The sequence below is a fragment of the Sinocyclocheilus rhinocerous genome, unplaced genomic scaffold (assembly GCF_001515625.1).
Source record: "Sinocyclocheilus rhinocerous isolate Xijiao unplaced genomic scaffold, SAMN03320098_v1.1 scaffold82, whole genome shotgun sequence".
Classification (NCBI taxonomy): Eukaryota; Metazoa; Chordata; class Actinopteri; order Cypriniformes; family Cyprinidae; genus Sinocyclocheilus; species Sinocyclocheilus rhinocerous.
In genome coordinates, this window is record NW_015644168.1 from 1,356,464 (window position 1) to 1,367,028 (window position 10,565).

Consider the following 10,565-nt stretch of genomic DNA (forward strand, 5'->3'; position numbering starts at 1 on the left):
AAAGAAAGTCATACAGGTTTGCATAAAATTGAGTAAATGATGACAGAATTTTCATTTTTGAGTGGACTAGCACTTTAAAGTGTGTTTTCAAGCAAGCAGAATGGCCTTAGGGTCTATTGGATGCCAAACTGAGCATGAGGGTTAAATCCAACGATTTTTACACAAGTTTGTATCTCTACAAAGATTCTTACTGTCTTTTTTTAGTATATTTCATTCATCTCTCTCTCTTTCCCACTTTCTCCTCAAGGCTTGGCACTTGAGAGTGTAATACAACACCAGTTTTGGGAGACAAAGAGAAAGAGCCCAGTTCTTTTCAGGAATACACTTTTGCCAGTGCAAAATATCATTCCTTTTTTGTGTGCGTGTAAACCACTCTGTCCATTCAGCAGGGTTTACAACATAAATTTAACAGCATAATTAGAATCCTGAATTTCTCTAGGTTTCATCATGCATACGTGATTATAACGCATGTTTCCTCAGGGTAAAAAATATAAACACAACCAGCTCATAAAGGAGCTATTTGTATGCACACAATTAGATTAGCGTAACTTCAGTTTAGAGAGGGGTTGATTTCTCTGTGGTGTAACTTTTGGTGCATTTAGTGCAAGCCTGTCGGATATGAACTATGGTTAATTCACTTTAGGATGCACATTTACATAATCATAGTTTTGTTTTAGAAGATGTGTCTGCTTTGACAACCTAACAGTAAAATACTAAATTCATCAGGGCTTCACTAAAGAGACTTTTTGGACTTTTAACAGTATCCTGCACCACCAGAGGGAGTGCTCACCTGTGAAATGATGTCTGAACACCCAGCGATGAGGGTCCAAATGTATCAGAGGGTATCAAGCCTCCCTGGGAGAGAGCGCTGATCTTGGCATATGCCAGGTAAGGAGTGATCTAAGAGAGCTGATACATCTGATACCTCTGTTGTCAGGTCAGGTTATGTGTCTGATGTCTCAGAAAAAGCAGACGTGAGCTTTATTCACCCAACCACAATTGCATAACTGTGTTCCTCAGTTTTAGTGAACCAATAAAGAAACATGCTCCTGTGTTATTAAAAAAAAAAAAAAAAAAAATATTCTTTAACTATGCTAAAAATTTGAGCATTTGATATTTTGTAGAACACACCAAAATGTTTGGATCCTCAATTTTCTTTTGCCGCCTTAGTGATTTCTTGTGCACTTACAGTATTTCATCCCAAACTTGACCAAAACATATTCTTTTAATAAAAGTAAGGCCATATTTTATCTGTCTTAAATGATCATGGCTATTTGAAAGGTGTGATTGGCAAATTGTTGTAGTAGTAGACAAAACAATACATGGGCATAAGTGAGATCATATAACAATTATATAGTAATGACTTTTTTTTTCACTATGGGATAAACACTCACACATTGAATATTATTTTTCTTTTAATTTGATGATTTGTAAAAAAAAATATTATTTTATTGTGAAATTATTTTATTGTGATTCTTTTTATATGAATGTATGTAGCACATAATATATATATATATATATATATATATATATGTGCGTGTCCTGTATTTGTATTTATTATTTTCTTTAATTTTGTTTGCATGTGCAATCATGTGTGTGTATATATATATATATATATACACACACATATACATTATGTATATACATGTATTGTAATAGATTATGTAAATAAAAAATATTGTTCTGTATTTATTTTCTTTTTGATTTTATTTGCATGTGCAATCATATATCTATATATATATATTCTCAGTAAAGCCCTTTGTAAACTATCAATTTTATAATGATTTATAAAAATCTATGATATTGTGGATAATATTTATTATTTTAATGTGAAAGTGTGTGCTAATTAGATGATGGCGTATGATTATGATCTATTCTAATATGAGAGGAGCTCATTGAAACAGCAGGAAACAGTCCTGATATAGGCTAGCTCTGGGTGAACGAGCGAGCGAGCGTGCGTGCGTGTGTGTCACTCATATGTGTGTACAGTGAGGTGAGTAATGAGCGCGAGAGCGGCTGTTTGTCTGAGCGCCTTCTGCTACCTCTACACTACGGGCTGGAATATGCAGACAGCGTCTCCAACAGCGGAGTCATGATCTGCCGTCTTCCCCGGGACTCGTCTTCCGCTCGGAGCCGAAGCCGAACAACATTTTGAAGCATCTGATATTTAACCAGTGGCTTTCCTTCGGGGCATCGCGTTGGTCGCTTAACACAGCCGAGGAGGATCTTGCGCAGTGGCGGCGGACACTTCGGGTGATGTCGGCTGGCCGTCACTCTTGACATCGGCCTCCGCTCGCAGACGCACAGCGGAATGGGGTAGGCAAGCTCCGCGCTCACCCACCCACACAAGCTCGGCGCAGAATGCGTACTAAACGCCGAAGCATCAAACTGTCAGTTAGCTGCATGTATCGCGGCGCGTCTGTAGCGTAGCGCTCCGGCGCTGAACTCGCAGTCACAGCAGCAGCTGTAGGGGATCCTGGAGTTAGCCTCGCCTGCTAACTGCCTCTCTTGAATGCAATGGATGCTACTGAGCTGACGATAGGCTCGGGGTAACGTCGGGCCCGTCTCCATGTGACCGTAAAAAGACACGAAAAGCCAGGAAAGACTTGTAGCTGCTGCTTAAGAGTGAGTTAGGGCGTTTGAAGGTCTGGGTTGAGGAAAACGAGCTAGGCAGTTACAATGTCTCGACAGATTAGCAGAAAGAGGCAGGCACTTGAAGAATGTGACGGTGAATGTGGCCGCTGCTCACCATCACCTTCATGAAGTCGATGGAAAAAAAGCGGTTGTCTCTAGTAATACCGTCAGCATTAAAGATGGGCTTTTTACAAAAGTGTGCTGCAGCTGACAGGGCATGCATAGGCCTACAGGACATTAGTTTCTCTTTGAAATTTGAATATTGTGCAAATGAGTGTTGTGCACACATTCAACACACTTGAATGTTTGAATGTCCTTGCATCACACACAAAAAAAACATATCAATCCAAGAGGCATTTACTGTAAACAAAGATAGCACAAGCAGAGTTTGTAAGCAAAACATTACAGGAAGTGTGTTTGGCATGTTTCAAATGATAAAATGCACTTCAGAATGAAGATTTAAGATTATTTAAACATGCTCTATTGTCGAACATTAATGGAACATGTTCTTAGTTAAATGGGGACGTTAATTTACTTAACATCGTGTCGTTAGAAACCTGTCTGCTTGCTTTCTTCCGTGAAACACGGAAGGAGAATGTTTGAAGAATGTACAGGTTGCTCCTTTTCGTGTAGTTACTATGAATGGGGATTAGCTTTCAAGCTTCAAAGAGGAGGCCAAAGTATCATCGAAGTGATTCATATGATATTCCAAAGCCAGCTTTGTGTGAGGAGCAGACTGAAATTTAACTCCGATGAGCTGTTAACTGCTGTAATTGGATCATCAAGTCAGTGAGCTGAAATCAAGAACCACGTTAGTCAAATTATTGAATGAATCATTCAAACTGGTTTTATGAAATGGATCAACAGATTGATTGAAAAGATGATTTCATTCATAAACCAGACATTTTCTCTAGTGAACTTTTGTAAACATGCAAAGGAGAGTCAGGACAGATGGCAATCACTACATATTTGTTCTGTTAGCTGTCATATATGGTTTCAGAAGGCCTAGTTGTATGGACCACTTTTATAGTTCTTTATGCGTGTGTTTTTTTTAAAAGTAATTTTGACTCTTGACCGCCCCAAGTACTGTAAAAAAAAGTACAGTACCCCAGTACAGTAAAAAAGTGGCCAGGACATGTTTCATGGAATAAAGTCAGTCATATGGGTTTCTAAACATTGTCAGAAATTTAATTTTTTCGGTTGTTCTGCTAGGACACTTGTGTGAACTTGAGGGGAACTGACTTTAATTTTCAGTAGTTGCAAAATGATTTAGTGAAGTGTATTCTAGTTTCAGAGAAAACAATGATATATTTTGTGTCTAAGGGAGTAAAATTAAAATGTTTTTAAAGGGGCCAAGTGTTTTTTGGCATCACTGTAGCATAATTCACCTCAGTATATTATCGGATATTGTTGTGGAAAATCACATGATTGATTTATTGGAGAATCTAAAACAATCTGATGACCTTTCAAAGATGATGTAGTCATATTTATCCTGCCCGCAAGCTTTTTTGATGTTGGCATGACAACTAATGGTCTTGAAGGAATAATTCAACCATGGTCAACTTTGGAACACAGTTATTCTGCAGAATTGGATGTGCCTGAACACTATAAAACTAAGACTGGTGCACTACATTCCCATTTACTTTCCAACTACGTTCCAATTCATAAGCTATATATGAAACTTGTGAACCTCAAAATAAGGTTTATTAAAGGGGTCATATGATGCGATTTCATTTTTTCCTTTCTCTTTGGAGTGTTACAAGCTCTTGGTGCATAAAGAAGATCTGTAAATTTGCAAAGACTAAAGTCTCAAATCCAAAGAGATATTCTTTATAAAAGTTAAGAGTCTTAGCAGCATCATATGACCCCTTTAAAAGCCTCATTTATTTTCATTGTGTGGAAATGAGTGCCTGGGACTTCTGTAAAATATCTTCTCTTATATGGAAGGGAGTGACATTCCTAAAAAACAAAGGTTTCGAAAGTCCCCCCCCCCCCCCCCCCCCCCCCCCCCAACAAAAAAACAATGATCGCCCCAGATTCATTGTTAAAAAAGGGGGTTTTCCCAGTGATACCATAGAAGAACCATTTTTGGTTCCCTAAAGAACCTTTCAGTGAGCAGTTCTTAAAATAACCATTTGTTTCTTAGTGTGAAGAACATACATTTTAATAATTTGAAAGAACCTTTTTCCACTATAAAGAACCTTTTGTCCAATGAAAAGATTCCATGGATGTTAAAAGTTCTTCATGGAGCTTTATTTTTTAGAGTGAAGATGGTTCTGCAGGGTTGGATGAGCAAGCGATCACAAGATATACATTTTTGGGTTGAAATATTCCTAAATAAAATGGGTTATTTGGTGAGATAAGTGCACTGTGGGTCTTGATTTAATCTATTGTGAATTGATTGGATCGTGAAAGTGGGGGCTTGATGACATCACACGAAAATGTTAGTAGCTTCAGAGGCAGAGCACAATACTTTTTTTGATTATTTTTAAATTTGAAATAATGTGCGCCTCTGAATCAGGAGTGTGTATTAAGAAATAAAATAGCCTTCATTCTTTATATTTGAATAAACGTTTGCATCCCATTCAAACCCCTCACTAAAAGGTGCTACCCATGTTCCCCTAATTCTCTTTTTCCTGTCAGATCTCCAGGGCCTCAGTGACGCAAGCTGATTAAGTTAGTGGTGTGTGTGATAGAGGCAGAGATAGTGATACTATGAGCTGACCCCAGATCAGACAGAGCTGATAATCCTGCGGTTTCTCCTGATAGTTTTGGCACAGAGGTCTGTTTAAATTAAACACGTCTTTTCCCAATTTTTCCTCCATCATAAGAACCCGACAGACCGTCAGTAGTAGTCAGCAGTGTGAGCGGAGAGAGAGAATGTGTGAAGTGTATTTCTGGCAGTGTTTGGCTGCTCTTTAGCCCACTGGCCATGCAGGCCATTAGCTAGTGCTGTGAGCGTGATATCCTACCACGCTATTTTTAGAAGCTCACAGAGTTTGCAACTTGATCTGAATTGTCTTTGAGGCTCAAGGCTCACAGTGTGCTCTGCCCCACATTGGCTCAACACCTCGTAGACATCAGCGAGTGTTTTAGAGCGAACCGCTCGAGGGATCTGGCTTTAAAGTGATCTAGATTAATCTACAGTGTTAAAGCTCCAGTTGTAATGTCGCGGAGATGAGGGAAATGTGACGTCAATCTCAAATTGAGGTGATGGTGCATCATCTGTGAATGGCGAATGTGCTGGTTTTGTTTAGAAAATTCACCTACCCATGTCTGACCCTTTACCCTGTAGCCCAGGGTTCCTCAAATCTTGCCCTGGAGGGCCAATGCTCTGCAGAGTTTAGCTCCAACCTAGGGCTGGACAATAATTCAATATCAATTTGTATCGCGATATAATTTTTTTCAATAACGGTGATATGATTTTTAAACACATTTCCGATATTTCGACCTTTGCATAGTCACGCTGGAGGGACAGTACGGTACAGACATTATAGTGCATTGGTGGTAGGTGTTTACCCAACATAATTTTGCTTTGAGACAAGACATCAGTCCTCATTTACAGATAATTGTATGGTTACATCATTACATGACAGCAATTCCATCTAATTTATTCTGCAACAATATAGTTCATACATACAGTGACTTGAATAACTATGTTATGTTGAGGACGTAACACTTCTTCTATGATGCACATTCTTAATTTCTAAATTGAAATAAATTTTTGAGAGCATTAAGTCAAAATTGTCAGGGTGGTACAACTGTCCTGATATCATAATAAGAAAAAAAGCCTCATTACAAAAAATCGAATTCTTAAAAAGAAAACCTTATTAGTACTGTCATAAATATTTATTATTTATTAGAAATATTTCATGATATATAAATCAGGAAAGAATATAGAGAGGACCTCTGTTAAGGTGGTGCACATTTAAGGTGGTGGAATTTAATTGTAAAGTGTCATGCGGTGCGACTTGCTAAAACGCAATAATATATATATCTGATATTTGTTAAACAGATTTGACTAATAATATACTTAAAGTCCCCATGAAATCAAAATTAAAGTTTTTTTGGGCGTTGGTATCAATATGTTAGTCTTAAGGTTATCTATAAGGCAGTGTGCTCCAAAACAGTGACAAAATTCGCATTTAGAAGATATAAGCATTCAAAGTTTTTAAATGGTAAACAAACAAAAGTATAGTAAAACAAATACATGAATACGAATGCAACAGTATGTTTTAAGAGCTTGGCACATAATTTAAAAAAAAAAAAGTTTTTTTTATTTGTATTTATTGTGGACACTCTTATATAGTTACAGACTAGTATGTCGCTGACTTTATGTGAGATGTCAAGTTTCTCATGCAAACTTTCTGGTGAATTCACCACAAGTGTGTATGCAAGCAAATGTGTTCCTACTCTCATTATAAGCTGTCAAATCCTGATTGTACTTAATGAGGGATTGTGTGTATACAGTTACTTAATTAGCATAATACACGCCCAAACCATTTCCATATAAGGGCTTTCCGCGTGACCTCTCCTGTACAGCCATTCAAAAGTCTCTGCAAACAGGTTTCGGAACACTCCCTCCATCTGTCATTGGTTAAACAAGCAGACAGTCCACTCAAACCCACACCACTGATGCAGTCAATGTTGCTGTGTCGGGTTAGTTGGGATTCTTAAATAAACAGAGCAATGTTTTGATAGCTGCACAGAGTCACAGTGTTTACACAGTTTTTTCCAGAGGAATCGACCTAGAAATTCCATTTTTATAGTTGTCTCTATGTATTTAACCGGATAAGATTCATTATTGTAATATTTAAAAAAAAAGTTCCCTATAAAACGTGTGTGAATTTAGAAGCCTGCATGCACTGGTTTGTGTGTTACAGAAAAACTTTCTTCCTGGACACTTGTGAGTTTGCTGAGGAATTGAGTGTGGTTAGAGTGACCTGAGTTGACCTCCAGTTCCAACCTACAATTCACTTCTGCTTCTGTGAAAACAGTAGAGGATAAACAACTGCTTTAAGGAACTAAACTAGACTACATTGTGATGTCACATTTTAGCCAGAAGGAACATTTATCTGATAATGCGCTTGAATTCTTGAGATTCTTTTTGACTATTTTGTATAGATACAGTGAAAGGTGAATGGGGAAACGATGGGGGGAAAGCAGGAAGTGAGATCACTGACTGACACAAGCTGGATACTAACTGAGCACCACAAACGCTAGACAGGGGCATTGGAACAACCCGAAAAGTAGGTGGGGAGACGTTATAAATCTGACTTCACTAGTATGACAAAGATGGAAATGTCTGGTTGCCTTGGATACTCGTATGAGATACCATTTCAGAAAGGTCAGTCACTCAACATTTTTGTAAAACATTGAATAATTTAATTCTATTTCTAATTATAGTTAATTCTATAAATTCCATTATAATTAATATTTAATAAAATTTTACATATATATATATATATATATATATATATATTACAAAACATATTAATTAATTAAATTGCATAAGACATTAAGAACTGCATCTTATCCTGAACGACTGGTATAATTTAAATATAAATAAATAACTTTTTAAATTTTTTTAATATATAGGCACAGCTTTGGTCATAAAAATTAATCGTGACATTTGGTTTAGCTCATATGTAGAAGGTAATATTTTGATAGGTGAGCGTTAATAGTATGATTTCCATGTGCCGCCCGCATACACATTCATTTACCCTGCAGCCAAACCAACCTGTTGGCAGAGACTTGATTAGGAGACACGGTTGTGCTTCTGTGTTCACCATATTTTATGAGCTCGATGAATGTGTATTGTTTCATGTTAATGAATGAGTCAGTGGATTAATCTTCTCAGTCTATGGTTTTCCTTTGTGAACTTTGGGTTGCATGAACTTTCAATGACTGGACAGAAAATAGGTTCCAGTAAAAACATCTTCATTTGTGTTTTGAAGAACTTTACTTACCCTCAGACCATCCAAGATGTAGGTGAGTTTGTTTCTTCATCAGAACAGATTTGGAGAAATGTAGCATTCCATCACTTGCTCAGCAATGGATCCTCTGCAGTGAATGGGTGCCGTCAGAATGAGAGTCCAAACAGCTGATCACAAAACATCACAATAATCCACAAGTATAAAAGACATATTTGTTTAGAACGGTTTTGGACTTGATCTGTGCATATTTCTCTCTTTATTCAGACAAGACGCATTTTTCATTGGAGAAAGCGATGTAATGGATAGAGCCGGAAGTCACAGCTTGAAGTTTTTGCTTCAAAGCATGCAGCCTTTCGCTTCTCAAGATATTAACTGATGAACTGGTGTCATGTGGATTACTTGTAGATTATTGTGATGTTTTTATCAGCTGTTAGCATGAAAATATTAATAAAAATTTTTTTTTATAAGAATAAAAATACAATCTGGCTCAGATGTAATGGTCAGAGGATAAAAAATATGTATATCAAATACATTCATATCAATTTAAATAAATCATTTCATATCAAAAAATAATTTTATTTCAGATAAATGAAGAAGAAAATATAGTCGTATCTTGAAAATAGAAACTGGGTGTCCATCCATGAATGGGCTAAAGTCCAGCTCCATTGATTATAATCAATCAGTCAATCATCTTGATTGATCATTTTGATGTGTTGCGATGTCTGCACGTGTCCGGTTTAGACGCGGTGTAAGGTTGCCGACCCATGCCCTATTCTAATACCACTTAATTTCCGCCGCTGCAGAACCAGAACGGACCTCTTCATGCTGGCCTGTGCAAACGTTTCACAGCCTAACATATGGCCTCTCACCTGAGACTGCATGATGCCACACTTCAGATCACCTCTGCTAAGGGACAGCGTTTGTCCCTGTGCTGCCATCTGCTTTCATGTTGTTTGAAGAGTAGTGCATCCTCTCAGGCACACAGACAGGCGTCCAGGGAAGGCATATTTACATCAGGAATATTAAAAACAAGAACTGCAGGTCTGTGTTATGTCATATAACCATTAACGCACCACCACAGTATCACCTGGTCATAAAAACAACGATGGATTTATGAGGCGACGGCGTAATCCGTCTTATCACAGGTCAGGCAGGAGGAAGGTGAAATGTTTCGTCAATTGTAGATCTGTGTTTTGGGTCTATTAAAGGCCGTCTGTAGTGCGTTGGAAGGACAGTAAGATCCAATGTTTGGAACAAAGTGTTTCTTATCTGGTCAGGTGATCTGAGCTTCCAGATGAGTTACAAGTCGCGGTGCTAAGGTGAGCTATGAAAGAATAATGTGATATCGAGAAGCTTTCAGCGTGCCGAAAACAACAGCACACAGCTGTGAGGCTCCGAACACTCCACAGTCAACACAACAAGCCTTTTTTTCCTTTAGTACAAACTCTTTGGCTGGATTGAGCTAGAACTTTGCCCTACATTTAAGGTGGAATGGAAATTACTCTGGGTGTGTCCAAGATTCCTGTTGAGTTTGTTCCCCCAGCGCTGCAATTGGCTGGATGGCAGAGTGTGTGTATACTGGCTTAATTAAAAACTTAAATATTTAGCTTTATGCGCCGGTGATGGAGTGCAGTTTCTCTCATAAGAGAAAATTTACTGTATTCTTTCCCCTGTAATGATGATTGTTGGTACTTATGGCGTTAATTTTTTGATTTACAAAGAACTGGAATTAAAAGGTGCAATGGTTAAAAGTCTCAAAAATGAGGTAGTACTTTAACAAAAACATGGTAAAACATTCATTTCTAATTGACCATTCAGCACTTTCAAATATCAAAATTGTTGTAATCATGTGAAAACGGCTTGCGATTTACAAAATATGAATTGAATAAATATTCAGATAATTTTCATTTTTGGGTGAACTATCTGTTTAAGCATTGAAGGTATACCTAATAAACCCTTTTGACCTTAAAAAAAAAAAAATATATATATATATAA

General features: G+C 37.5%; 1 long non-coding RNA gene across 1 annotated transcript in view; it reads left to right on the forward strand.

Moving 5' to 3' along the window:
• Positions 1 to 1,760: 1,760 nt before the first annotated feature.
• LOC107758085 (uncharacterized) overlaps positions 1,761 to 10,565 on the forward strand; it is a 33,126-nt gene continuing 24,321 nt past the window's right edge. Inside the window, exon 1 of the long non-coding RNA XR_001641988.1 lies at positions 1,761 to 2,316. This is a non-coding gene — a long non-coding RNA (uncharacterized LOC107758085). The remainder of the gene's footprint in view (positions 2,317 to 10,565) is intronic.